At 47.6% G+C, this 14,588-nt stretch overlaps 1 protein-coding gene across 2 annotated transcripts in view; it reads left to right on the top strand.

Moving 5' to 3' along the window:
• The window catches only part of LOC141126579 (uncharacterized), a 927,381-nt gene that overhangs the window by 799,009 nt on the left and 113,784 nt on the right, over nucleotides 1-14,588 (top strand). The gene's annotated exons all lie outside the window — the stretch shown is intronic.

Genomic DNA, 14,588 nt, shown 5'->3' with positions numbered 1-14,588 from the left:
ACAACCAGGCACACTGAATTTTCACAAAGCACCCAGAGTCAGAGAACAGTCTGTAGCTTTGTTTTTGTTATTTATTGAGGGTTAATAACTTGGATAGGGATGGGAGGTTAAAGGATGCCCACTTGACTTCAGCAAAACTTTCAGCATAACTTCAGGGACATCTACCTATATACATCTATATACCGTCTCCTTTACTTGCCTCTTGCACGCACTTGCCTGCTTCACCCGACTCACTGTAGGATAATCTGACAGGCTCCCAGTCAGATTTTAGCAATAGCCCTTTACAGGCAGGAACTCCCAGCCCCTTGTTGTGTAGCAAAAATGTAGTGAGACAGCTTGTAACTTCTCCTCTGTGGCCACTGATCCCATCACCACATCTTCAGGCACTGCCAACCTGGCTGCAGCTGGCCCTATCACTAGTCCTCCAGGCTAACTCATATACCAGCCCCCCTGGTTGAATCTGAGAAGATCTCTCAGGAAAGGATGAAGACTTAAGCACACTGCTGTCCTCAGGGAGACTGGCTACATGTGTCAGTCCCCCCTTGTTAGTCCCCAACAGTGTTGCTACTCACTCTGTCCTCCCTTGCTCCCATGTCTCCAGGGAAGCCTCCTCCCGTGTGTTTTAGAAAGATCCTTCCAGCACCTGAGCCCCGGGCCCAAGGCAGGACCCCCCCAGTTTAGGGGGTACCCACTGAGGGCCACTGACAGCCTCCTCAACACTGTATCTCCATATTCCACCCGATTGCCCCTGCTGGCATGGCCCATGTCTATTTATGGAGCGCTACAAAGAAAAAAGGAGGGAGCAAATGCCTAGTGCATTACCTTCAACACCAATTAAAATTCTTAAAATTGGCAAAGTCATACTCACAAACATGAGAAGATAAAATGCATATCGAACACAAAACTCCAGTGAAAGGGATATCACACTTCTACGGTTGGAAAGCTGATGTGTGCAGAGGTGTACCTAGGGTCTCCAACCTTTGCGAGAATCTGTATTGGTGCCCCCCTCCCCTTCATTAAAGAGTTGGAATTTCAGATGTTTGTTTTTTTACATCAATTTCCTTTCATTTTTAATTGTCTGCATATCCATTAAAGATAATGTTTAGGCTATACAGTCCCTTTTCAATTGTGCAGGGTTCAGAGGGTGCCACGTACAGAGTTCAGGGTTCGGAGCGTGCTACGTACAGAGTGCAGGGTTCAGAGGGTGCTACGTACAGAGTGCAGGGTTCAGAGGGTGCTACGTACAGAGTGCAGGGTTCAGAGGGTGCTACGTACAGAGTGCAGGGTTCAGAGGGTGCTACGTACAGAGTGCAGGGTTCAGAGGGTGCTACGTACAGAGTGCAGGGTTCAGAGGGTGCTACGTACAGAGTGCAGGGTTCAGAGGGTGCTACGTACAGAGTGCAGGGTTCAGAGGGTGCTACGTACAGAGTGCAGGGTTCAGAGGGTGCTACGTACAGAGTGCAGGGTTCAGAGGGTGCTACGTACAGAGTGCAGGGTTCAGAGGGTGCTACGTACAGAGTGCAGGGTTCAGAGGGTGCTACGTACAGAGTGCAGGGTTCAGAGGGTGCTACGTACAGAGTGCAGGGTTCAGAGGGTGCTACGTACAGAGTGCAGGGTTCAGAGGGTGCTACGTACAGAGTGCAGGGTTCAGAGGGTGCTACGTACAGAGTGCAGGGTTCAGAGGGTGCTACGTACAGAGTGCAGGGTTCAGAGGGTGCTACGTACAGAGTGCAGGGTTCAGAGGGTGCTACGTACAGAGTGCAGGGTTCAGAGGGTGCTACGTACAGAGTGCAGGGTTCAGAGGGTGCTACGTACAGAGTGCAGGGTTCAGAGGGTGCTACGTACAGAGTGCAGGGTTCAGAGGGTGCTACGTACAGAGTGCAGGGTTCAGAGGGTGCTACGTACAGAGTGCAGGGTTCAGAGGGTGCTACGTACAGAGTGCAGGGTTCAGAGGGTGCTACGTACAGAGTGCAGGGTTCAGAGGGTGCTACGTACAGAGTGCAGGGTTCAGAGGGTGCTACGTACAGAGTGCAGGGTTCAGAGGGTGCTACGTACAGAGTGCAGGGTTCAGAGGGTGCTACGTACAGAGTGCAGGGTTCAGAGGGTGCTACGTACAGAGTTCAGGGTTCAGACGGTGCTACGTACAGAGTGCAGGGTTCAGAGGGTGCTACGTACAGAGTGCAGGGTTCAGAGGGTGCTACGTACAGAGTGCAGGGTTCAGAGGGTGCTACGTACAGAGTGCAGGGTTCAGAGGGTGCTACGTACAGAGTGCAGGGTTCAGAGGGTGCTACGTACAGAGTGCAGGGTTCAGAGGGTGCTACGTACAGAGTGCAGGGTTCAGAGGGTGCTACGTACAGAGTGCAGGGTTCAGAGGGTGCTACGTACAGAGTGCAGGGTTCAGAGGGTGCTACGTACAGAGTTCAGGGTTCAGACGGTGCTACGTACAGAGTTCAGGGTTCAGAGGGTGCTACGTACAGAGTGCAGGGTTCAGAGGGTGCTACGTACAGAGTGCAGAGTTCAGAGGGTGCTACGTACAGAGTGCAGGGTTCAGAGGGTGCTACGTACAGAGTGCAGGGTTCAGAGGGTGCTATGTACAGAGTGCAGGGTTCCATGTACTGTGTGTGTCAGAGAGGGGAGAGATACGGCTGCCATGCAAATGTAACTCGCGGCGTGCGGGAACCATGGCAACCCGCAGACGCCGCTGCCATTCCCGGATTCAGCCCTGATTCATGGGATTCCGGGAGTGGAACTAATTTGTATGGAAGAGCGGTAAAACACTGCCAATTTGTGCCCCCTCCTCAGCCTGCGCCCCTGTCTCGCCAACCTGTTGGTACGCCCCTGGATGTGCATCAGGAGACACAATCCATTCTCAGAGCTGATCCAACTGAATAAGGCCACCATTTATATACTGATACAAAGCCAGGACCTCTCCCCTCCAACAGCTGCACTGGGCGGGACCATAAAAAATCAAGAGCATGGGAGATTGATTGGCAACCATCGACAGATAGAGCTCTGTCCATCATCACACCTGATAACATGAGCCTTATCCACAAGCAACGTACTACCACTAGGATATACTATAGCATACCTCTAAAACTTCTTGTAAGTGTCTTGTTTTCTTCCTGTGTTTACTTCCTTATTCTATGAGATGTAAAGGAAATCTCTTGGGGGTGCGTGCAGTCCCTGGAACACACGCTAACTCCCTTGGCCCGCAACAAGCCGTTAGCGCATCTTGCCCGCTGTGCATCATATCAAGCCTCACCTCACCTCCAAGGGATGAAACTCGCCGTCCTTCTCTCAGCCGTCCCTCCCCGTAAGGGATTATACAGGGGAGGTGTCGATCACGGCTGTCCATGCAGATGCAATATGAGATGTAAATCGCCTAATGTGAAGTATATAAGCGGGGACACATAGCAAAGGTGACTATGTGTTAAATATTAATGGACAGATCACTCTATTCACCTGATTACTGTCCAATCTTTACATAGCCATTGACATGCTGTTGTAGTGTTTTGACATTTTCCACGCTTAAGGGGAGCACCATCCCTGCCTTCCTACCTCTGAGGGTTGGCTGAGGCTCCATAAATATTCAAGGCAGCTTCTCCTAACCTCCACCCACTAATTCCAGAAGGTTTTCCAACCTTCTAGAACAGGGGGAGGCACCGGGGAGCTGCCAGGATGACTCATCCAGCCCTTAACCTTACCAAACCCTGACCCAGATTCCATGGCTCAGAGCCAAACTATATTTTGCCCACTCTAAAGTCTAACACACACTGTACTAACTTCTAACACACACTAGAGGGTGCTACATCTGCATATTGTAATGATTGCCCATTTGCTGCTTGCGTAGTGTAATAATTGTTATGTATTGCCAGGATGGTCATTGTCTTTCCTATTTATTTTCAGTGCTGTTGGTTTAGAGGACCATATTACTAGAATATAACTCCAAAACGAAGAGAATGTTCCGGCCCTGTAAGTGAGGAAATGTTCTGACCCTGAAAGGGTTAATCTACATTTACACACTATATATGTGTGTATCATCATCTGCTGGAGATAAAAGCTGGAGATGTCACAATGACTATGGAGGAAGATGACGGACATGACAGGGGTTACTGGGTGTATATGAAAAATAATATAAGCTCCTTGAGGGTAGGGACTGATGTGAATGTACAATGTATATGTAAAGCGCTGCGTAAATTGATGGCGCTATATAAGTACCTGAAATAAATAAAGTAAAATAAATAATATCTTCTTACCTCCTCTGCTGCCACTTTCAATAATGTGTCCTCAGTCTTTACTTCTTCCTGACTCACTTCTCACCTGGAACTTCCTATTTATATCTGACATCACTTCCTGTCTGTACCTGACATCACTTCCTGCCTACCATAGGCACTTCCTATCTCAGTAGAAGTGAGATCACCTTCTTGTGGAGCTCAGAGGAACTGCAGCCCCGAGAAACATCTCGTAGTGTGAACACGGCCTTGTGCAGTGTGCGTATGTACTGTATATCCTTATAGATGGGGTCATCTCCACTCCCACCAAGGGGGAGAGAAATATATTACTGCCTAGTCCAGCCTTTCCTAGCCCGGGATCCTCCAAGGGTTCCTCGAGTGGATTTTGGGAGAAAGCTCTAGGCAAAAAAACAAGAAAAAAAAGTTGTTTATCCCCAATATCCATACCAGAGCCTGATCCAAGTGTGCAGCCTGGCTGGCCATTAAAAGGTGGGGGCTACCAGATGAGCATGCCCTCTCCTGAATCATACTAGGCCACATGCCCTGATGTTGTCTTGCATTGTCTGTGTCCCAGTTTGTATCTTGGGAACATAGCATGAGGCATACCTCCCACTTATTGGTGGAACTACTTCCATAATATGGAGCAGGCACAAGGGATGGAGAGCACCTTCGTGCTCAGTGTGGACACACAGGTGCATTGACAGTTCAGACGATTGCGGCTGCCATTTGTTAACAAAGAGCCATCAGCAATGGAAGTAGGGTTGTCACTTCATCCCTTTAAAACCGAACATTAATTAATTAAAAAAATTAATTACACAGGTGCTGTGGCCGATTAAGGTGGTAATTGAACTCACTTAGTGCCTTATCTGCATTTAATTAGCCTCAGAACCTGAGTAATTCAAAGGTGTTCGGGTTTAAAGGGATGAGGTGGCAACCCTAAATGGAAGACTTCCATGACTCGCTTCCTCATCCAAGCTCTACATTAGATGGCGTCATATTTCAGAGCCCAGCAGAGAAAGTGAGTGGTGGAAGTCATCTTTGCTGTCGGCTCTTTGTTAACAAGTGACAGCCGTGATCATCAGAGCTGTCACTGCACCTGTGGGTGGAAACAAGAGACATAGACAAGAACAGTGAGAGAGAGAGGCGAGAGTTTTCCACAGGAGTCCAGATAGTATCAAGGAGCCAAGTGGTAGTATTGATCACCAATTCCACCCTCTCCTCCCACAGAGAACCAATGCCCTTCCCATCCCCCACTGAGCACTATTCTCCCATCTGAGCACCAGTGCTCCCCTTTACTGCCACCAAGCACCAGTGCCCCCCCCCCCACCCCACTGAGTGCTAGTGCTTATAGTTCCCAAATGTCCCTGATTTCGAAGGACTGTCCCTAAATTGGAACAATGTTCCTCTGTCCCTCTTTCCTCCTCATTTGTCCCTCATTTTGGTCTGATCTATATAGTTGTATATAAAATGCACTTTTTATCTTTCAAAAAGTGTTTCCCAGTGCTAAACCTTTCATCCAAATTCAAAATGGCTGAATTTGTAAATTTTAAAAGCCAATATAAAGGAATAGTAGTGGTAAAAAAAAAAACATTGTGGAATTAATTAACTTTTTTGGGTTAATTCTCCTTTAAGAGGGTGTGGCAGGAGGCGTGTCCTATGCCTACATACGTTTGCTAGTAGGGGTCCCTCATTCCCATCTTAAAATGTTGGGAGGTATGCTAGTGCTCCCAATCTCCCCCACTGAGCACCAGTGCCCCCCCCCCCACTGAGTACTAGTGCTCCCCTCTATCTCCACTGAACACCAGTACCCCACTCAACACCCAGTGAGCTTCAATGCTTCCCCTCTGCTCCCACTGAGCACCAGTATCCCACTCAACACCCAGTGAGCTTCAATGCTTCCCCTCTGCACCCACTGAGCACCAGTACCCCACTCAACACCCAGTAAGCTTCTGTGCTCCCCCTCTGCCCCTACTGAGTGGCAGTGCTTTCATTCTGCCCCCAATGAGTGACAATGCCACTTGGCTCAAGTGCTCCCAATCTGCCCACACTGAGCACCAGTGCCTGTGCCTTCTCAGCAGCTAGCCAGTAAGCTCCAGTACCCCCCCCCTGTGCCCACTGATGCCATTGACCCCATGAGCAGCCAGTGAGCTCCAGTGCTCCGCATCTCCTCCCACTAAGCACCAGTGTCCCCCCTCTGCCCCCACGAGCATCAGTGCTCCCTCTCTTCCCCCACAATGCCCCCTCCATGTCATCCCATTGAGTAACAATACCTCTCTTTGTCCCCTTTACTGACCACCTTGGCCACACCTGCCCCCACTGAGCACCTTTGTCCCTTCTCGTCACCCCCTTTTGAACACCCCACTTTTCCTTACTGTTCACCATTCCCTCCCTTCCCCCACTGGGTACACTAGTACTCCTCGTGTCCCACTACTGAGTACCAATGCCCCCTTCTCCTCCCACTTAGTACCCTTCACTACTAGAACAAATTAATATTCATTATCATTATTAACGATTCGATTTTGGACTTATACATCCAACTGCATCTGTTGTAAATGGGCCCTTATTAATTATTCAGGTTTATCTGGAGTTTATTTGCTTTCATATACTGCAGTTCTTTCTCTCTGGATCAGAACATGCTGATTAAAAATATATATATACTTTATATAAATATAATATAATATATCATATAAATACAAATACAAATAGAGTGCATTATCTGAGAGATAGTATCCACGAATATTTGATATTGCTTGGACAGTATGTAGCGCACTTTGATAGGATGAATGGTGAGGCTGCATCTTAAAATAAACATTTGCAGTGTCAGTAGATTGTACTGTTTACAGAAATACAATGTAGTGATTATAAAATGTAGCCAGGTGCAGGCTCTTAAAAAATGGAGGAGAGGAGACACTGCACAAAAAGAATCACAGACTGTTTATTCCCATCGTTGTATCATCTCCTGCCTCTAGAGGGAGATCGCTCTTCCTGTCCAAAGAACAGATGATCTTGGGGCCTGTAGTCCTGCAACTAACATTTATTGATTCCTGAAGCCAATTTGGAACTACAAATCCCAGTGAGCTGTACCAACAAGGGATTCTGGGATAGTCTATAAATTTGACCGTGACTGGCGGGCTGGCTCTCTTGGCCCGGGGACATCTAAGAGGTTGGTCAGGCGTTGCCATTCTGCTCGCAGCTGCAGAATTCCAGCCTAACACCAGTGGCAGTCCTCAGATCCATCTGCGATAGTATGGGAGGTTTAGTGACACCGCGCATCTTTTACTATATGCTCATCTACACAGCTGACTGCACCGGTCGAGGGGCACAGAGACCTGCTCAAATACTGCCATCCATGTTTTCTCTGGTCATTGCTACCACAGCTCGCTGTGCACCCACTGCCCATTCCTACATTGGGGTCGAAGCCTGCCCAGGTAGAGTGTCATCCTCCCTCAGTCTCAGTGTTGGCTCTGTGGGGTTTTCTGTACATGGCTCCATCTAGGGAGGATTCCAGGTGGAGTGTTGTCCTCTCTTAGTCTCAGTGCTGGCTCTGTGGGGTTTTCTGTACATGGCTCCATCTAGGGAGGATTCCAGGTGGAGTGTTGTCCTCTCTTAGTCTCAGTGCTGACTCTGTGGGGTTTTTTGTACATTGCTCCATCTAGGGAGGATTCCAGGATTCCATTGGGGTCGAAGCCTGCCCAGGTAGAGTGTCATCCTCCCTCAGTCTCAGTGTTGGCTCTGTGGGGTTTTCTGTACATGACTCCATCTAGGGAGGATTCCAGGTGGAGTGTTGTCCTCTCTTAGTCTCAGTGTTGGCTCTGTGGGGTATTTCTGTACATGGCTCCATCTAGGGAGGATTCCAGGTGGAGTGTCGTCCTCTCTTAGTCTCAGTGCTGGCTCTGTGGGATATTTCTGTACATGGCTCCATCTAGGGAGGACTCCAGGTGGAGTGTTGTCCTCTCTTAGTCTCAGTGCTGGCTCTGTGGGGTTTTCTGTACATGGCTCCATCTAGGGAGGATTCCAGGTGGAGTGTTGTCCTCTCTTAGTCTCAGTGCTGACTCTGTGGGGTTTTTTGTACATTGCTCCATCTAGGGAGGATTCCAGGTAGAGTGTTGTCCTCTCTTAGTCTCAGTGTTGGCTCTGTGGGGTTTTATGTACATGACTCCATCTAGGGAGGATTCCAGGTGGAGTGCCATCCTCTCTTATGCCCTGTACACACGATCAGAATTTTTGTCAGAAAAACCTTGGATGGTTTTTCCAACAGAATTCCGCTCAAGCTTGGCTTGCATACACACGGGTCACACAAAAGTTCTCTGAATTTTCGACCGTCAAGAACGCAGTGACATACAACACTATGACGAGCCAAGAAAATGAAGTTCAATGCTTCCGAGCATTTGTCGAATTGTTTCCGAGCATGCGTAGGAATTTTGCGCATCGGAATTGCTACAGACGATCAGAATTTCTGATAGGAACTTTTTCCGTCTGAAAAATGGAGAACCTGCTCTCAATCTTTTGCTGGCGGAAATTCTGCCAGCAAAAGTCAGATGGAGCATACACATGGTCGTAATTTCCGACCAAAAGCTCACATCGGACTTTTGCTGGCGGAATTTCAGATCGTGTGTACGGGGCATAAGTCTCAGTGCTGGCTCTGTGGGGTATTTCTGTACATGGCTCCATCTGGGGAGGATTCCAGGTGGAGTGTTGTCCTCTCTTTGTCTCAGTGTTGGCTCTGTGGGGTTTTCTGTACATGGCTCCATCTAGGGAGGATTTCAGGTGGAGTGTCGTCCTCTCTTAGTCTCAATGCTGGCTCCATGGGGTTTTCTGTACATGGCTCCATCTAGGGAGGATTCCAGGTGGAGTGTCGTCCTCTCTTAGTCTCAGTGCTGTGCTCTGTGGGGTTTTATGTACATGGCTTCATCTAGGTAGGATTCCAAGTGGAGTGTTGTCCTCTCTTAGTCTCAGCAGTGGCTCTGTGGGGGTTTCTGTACATGGCTCCATCTAGGGAGGATTCCAGGTGGAGTGTCGTCCTCTCTTAGTCTCAGTGCTGTGCTCTGTGGGGTTTTATGTACATGACTCCATCTAGGGAGGATTCCAGGTGGACTGTTGTCCTCTCTTAGTCTCAGTTCTGTGCTCTGTGGGGTTTTCTGTACATGGCTCCATTTAGGGAGGATTCCAGGTGGAGTGTCATCCTCTCTTAGTCTCAGTGTTGTCTCTGTGGGGGTTTCTGTTCATGGCTCCATCTAGGGAGGATTCCAGGTGGAGTGTCATCCTCTCTTAGTCTCAGTGTTGGCTCTGTGGGGTTTTCTGTACATGGCTCTATCTAGGGAGGATTCCAGGTGGAGTGTTGTCTTCTCTTCAGTGCTGGCTCTGTGGGGTTTTCTGTACATGGCTCCATCTAGGGAGGATTCCAGGTGGAGTGTCATCCTCTCTTAGTCTCAGTGTTGGCTCTGTGGGGTTTTCTGTACATGGCTCTATCTAGGGAGGATTCTAGGTGGAGTGTCATCCTCTCTCAGTCTCAGTGCTGGCTCTGTGGGGTTTTCTGTACATGGCTCTATCTAGGGAGGATTCCAGGTGGAGTGTTGTCCTCTCTTAGTCTCAGTGTTGGCTCTGTGGGGTTTTTTGTACATTGCTCCATCTAGGGAGGATTCCAGGTAGAGTGTTGTCCTCTCTTAGTCTCAGTGTTGGCTCTGTGGGGTTTTATGTACATGACTCCATCTAGGGAGGATTCCAGGTGGAGTGCCATCCTCTCTTATGCCCTGTACACACGATCAGAATTTTTGTCAGAAAAACCTTGGATGGTTTTTCCAACAGAATTCCGCTCAAGCTTGGCTTGCATACACACGGGTCACACAAAAGTTCTCTGAATTTTCGACCGTCAAGAACGCAGTGACATACAACACTATGACGAGCCAAGAAAATGAAGTTCAATGCTTCCGAGCATTTGTCGAATTGTTTCCGAGCATGCGTAGGAATTTTGCGCATCGGAATTGCTACAGACGATCAGAATTTCTGATAGGAACTTTTTCCGTCTGAAAAATGGAGAACCTGCTCTCAATCTTTTGCTGGCGGAAATTCTGCCAGCAAAAGTCAGATGGAGCATACACATGGTCGTAATTTCCGACCAAAAGCTCACATCGGACTTTTGCTGGCGGAATTTCAGATCGTGTGTACGGGGCATAAGTCTCAGTGCTGGCTCTGTGGGGTTTTCTGTACATGGCTCCATCTAGGGAGGATTTCAGGTGGAGTGTCGTCCTCTCTTAGTCTCAATGCTGGCTCCATGGGGTTTTCTGTACATGGCTCCATCTAGGGAGGATTCCAGGTGGAGTGTCGTCCTCTCTTAGTCTCAGTGCTGTGCTCTGTGGGGTTTTATGTACATGGCTTCATCTAGGTAGGATTCCAAGTGGAGTGTTGTCCTCTCTTAGTCTCAGCAGTGGCTCTGTGGGGGTTTCTGTACATGGCTCCATCTAGGGAGGATTCCAGGTGGAGTGTCGTCCTCTCTTAGTCTCAGTGCTGTGCTCTGTGGGGTTTTATGTACATGACTCCATCTAGGGAGGATTCCAGGTGGACTGTTGTCCTCTCTTAGTCTCAGTTCTGTGCTCTGTGGGGTTTTCTGTACATGGCTCCATTTAGGGAGGATTCCAGGTGGAGTGTCATCCTCTCTTAGTCTCAGTGTTGGCTCTGTGGGGTTTTCTGTACATGGCTCTATCTAGGGAGGATTCCAGGTGGAGTGTTGTCTTCTCTTCAGTGCTGGCTCTGTGGGGTTTTCTGTACATGGCTCCATCTAGGGAGGATTCCAGGTGGAGTGTCATCCTCTCTTAGTCTCAGTGTTGGCTCTGTGGGGTTTTCTGTACATGGCTCTATCTAGGGAGGATTCTAGGTGGAGTGTCATCCTCTCTCAGTCTCAGTGCTGGCTCTGTGGGGTTTTCTGTACATGGCTCTATCTAGGGAAGATTCCAGGTGGAGTGTTGTCCTCCCTTAGTCTCAGTGGTGGCTCTGTGGGGTATTTCTGTACATGACTCTATCTAGGGAGGATTCCAGGTGGACTGTTGTCCTCCCTCAGTCTCAGTGCTGTGCTCTGTGGGGTTTTCTGTACATGGCTCCATCTGGGGAGGATTCCAGGTGGAGTGTCGTCTTCTCTTAGTCTCAGTGGTGGCTCTGTGAGGTAATTCTGGACACAAACCTGGAGGGAGACAATTAACATTAATCTCTAATAAAAGAAGCCAGCAGGATGGCACTATGTGCTACGTGAGCCATACACAGGTGAGGTGACTGTGATCTGCAATCTCCATTAATGCTGTATAATGATAATAATCTGACCTCAGCCTGTCCTCTTCCCAATAATACAGACTGGATTTTCTGTTAGCTGCCCGTCTTGCTGCAAGGTAAGTTCACACTGCTGGGAGGTAATTACAGACTGTTTAGGGTAAATTCACATTGCATGGGGTAGGTATACATAACTAGAGGGAAGGTACACATTGCTGTGAACTAATCCTACGTAAAGTACACTGTTGGGTGTTGGCACGCAATGCTTGCTGCACCTCCTGTTTGTATTGTGCACCTTCTTTAATCCTTCCTCTCTTCCAATGACTGACTACAGACAGGAAATCTTTTTTTTTGTTATTTCCTTTTTATTGAATTTCATAATTTTACAAAATTTAAAACAGATGCAACATTGTGAAGTGACATGTATTAACACTAGAGAAAAGAGAAAAAAAACCTATTATTGTTCTATATTCCCTCTCCCGCCCTACCACCCACACTGCACCCAGCCCTTTACCCTCCCACATCAAAACATTACTAAGACATATCTAATTATCTATTAGCTATTAGAAATAAGGAAAGGTATGGAAGAAACCCACTCTGTGAGCTAAGAAAAAGTGTATGAGAGAGACCTCAAGCAGCAAAAAGGTGGGGGAGACGGGAATATGGTGAGTAGGGATGAGCTTCGAGTTCGAGTCGAACTCATGTTTGACTTGAACATTGGCTGTTCGGCAGTTCGCCGAACAGCGAACAATTTGGGGTGTTCGCGGCAAATTTGAAAGCCACGGAACACCCTTTAAAAGTCTATGAGAGAACTCAAAAGTGCTAATTTTAAAGGCTTATATGCAAGTTATTGTCATAAAAAGTGTTTGGGGACCCGGGTCCTGCCCCAGGGGACATGGACCAATGCAAAAAAAAGTTTTAAAAACGGCCGTTTTTTCAGGAGCAGTGATTTTAATAATGCTTAATGTGAAACAATAAAAGTGTAATATCCCTTTAAATTTCGTACCTGGGGGGTGTCTATAGTATGCCTGTAAAGGGGCGCATGTTTCCCGTGCTTAGAACAGTCTGACAGCAAAATTACATTTCAAAGGAAAAAAAGTCATTTAAAACTACTCCATGTCCCCTGGGGTAGGACCCGGGTCCCCAGACCCATTTTAGGACAATACCATGCAAATTAGCCTTTAAAATGAGCACTTTTGATTTCAAACGTTCGAGTCCCATAGACTTCAATAGGGTTCTAACATTCGTGCAAAGTTTTGGTCTGTTCGCAAGTCCTGGTGCGAACCGAACTGGAGGGTGTTCAGCTCATCCCTAATGGTGAGGAGCGGGGGAGAGATTCTCCCCAGGTCCCCATCATCCCCTTATAAGGGGCATCCCATCTCTTCCAACCAAGGACTCCATAATCTCACAAACTTTCTGAGGTTATTTTGCCTAATACATGCCATTCTTTTGCTCCAAACCGTTGACTTGATAACCTCAATCCAATTCTTCACAGTTGGGGGGGACTGTGCCTGCTATTTCTGTGCTATTAGTCTCCTCGCTTGGGACAGGCATCTCAGTACTGCTACAGAAAGATCGGGTGTTGCTTTAGCTTCCTCCAAACTCCCCAATAGATATGTCTTGGCCGTGGGTTCCAAAGTAGTCCCAAAGATTTGGTTTATCTTATCGACTCAGTATCTTTGCTTTGGGCACTTCGATACCATGTGAATAAGATCATCCAGGAAACATGCATCTGGGGCACATGTCATTGGGTTTCCATCCAAGTTTAAACATCTTTTTGGGGGTATGGTAGACTCTATGGATTAAAAACAAGTGGGAGATTTTCTGCGAAGGGGAGATCGAGACAAGGGCTCCTTGTTCTAGAATCTTATCCCATTGTTCCATAGTTATTGTCCCGACATCTCTCTCCCACCCTGATCTGCTCTTAAGGGGTCTTACTCCACTCATAATCCTATCCCCTAGGCTGGCAAATAGGTTGGAAATCAGACCTTTAATTAAGACTGGTTTAATTATTTTTAGAAGTACTGGAATCCGGGACCATTTGATGATGTTGTGGGACCCGAATTGGGCTTGAATGGCATGTCTAATCTGGAGATATTTATAGAATGCCTTGTTTGAGATGTTAAATTCACATCTTAAATCTAGGAATGTCTTCATGAGGTTACCCTCATACAATTGAATTAAACGGCTAATACCTTACCTTTCCCATTCCGAGGTCTCTCTATGTCCCTTAATTCAACCAGATTTTTATTGTGCCATAAAGGGGTATATTCCTTTACCCCATTATAGCCCATTAGTGCCTTTGTTGCCTGCCACACTTTACTAACTAGAACTATCGTCGGGCATCTATAAACATAAGGGTCTGCTTCTAGTGCCTCCACTAATGTGTTATGTGGGGCCCCTGCTAGCATCATTTTATTGCTGGAATTCCCACACTCCAAGGCTCCACAGCCCACTAGATGTTGGAGCTGGTATGACAAGAAGTATAGTCTTGGGTGCGGGATCGCCATACCTCCTTCTTTAATCGGTAGTTGCATAGTTTGCAGGCCAATCCTAGATTGGCCCTTCTTCCAAATGAGTTCCCTAAATAGGGATTCGATTCTCTTGAACCACTTCTGGCCTATCCAAGTTGGGGAGTTACGGAGTATCTATAATATCTGGGGGAGCCATACCATCTTAATTAGATTACAGCGCCCTGCGACAGACAGAGGGAAGCGACACCAAATGTCTCTCTTTTGTTTTAATTTCAATAGTGATGGGACTAAATTATCATTAACGTACTGGTTTGTATCTCTAGTAATCCAAACACCCAGATATTTCAGGTTGGCCACTACTTTCGGGAGGGGGGTTCCCGGCGGTGGCTGGTCACCAAGTGGATCGACTGGTAGCAAAGCCGACTTGTCCCAATTGATGACCAGGCCAGAAAGCCAACCGAACTCGCCAACCATTTGTATCACTGCATTTAGTGAAGATTCAACATCTCCATAAAAAACAGGACATCATCTGAAAACAGCGCGATCCTGTCCTCTTCTAGCTGGCGCCGGAACCCCTGTATGTCCAATCGTGATCTAGTCATAATTACAAGGGGTTCCATTGCCA

The sequence above is a fragment of the Aquarana catesbeiana genome, linkage group LG02, assembly GCF_042186555.1.
Source record: "Aquarana catesbeiana isolate 2022-GZ linkage group LG02, ASM4218655v1, whole genome shotgun sequence".
Lineage (NCBI taxonomy): Eukaryota > Metazoa > Chordata > Amphibia > Anura > Ranidae > Aquarana > Aquarana catesbeiana.
Note: the sequence above shows the minus strand (reverse complement) of the source record. Positions and strands in the feature narration are given on the sequence as shown.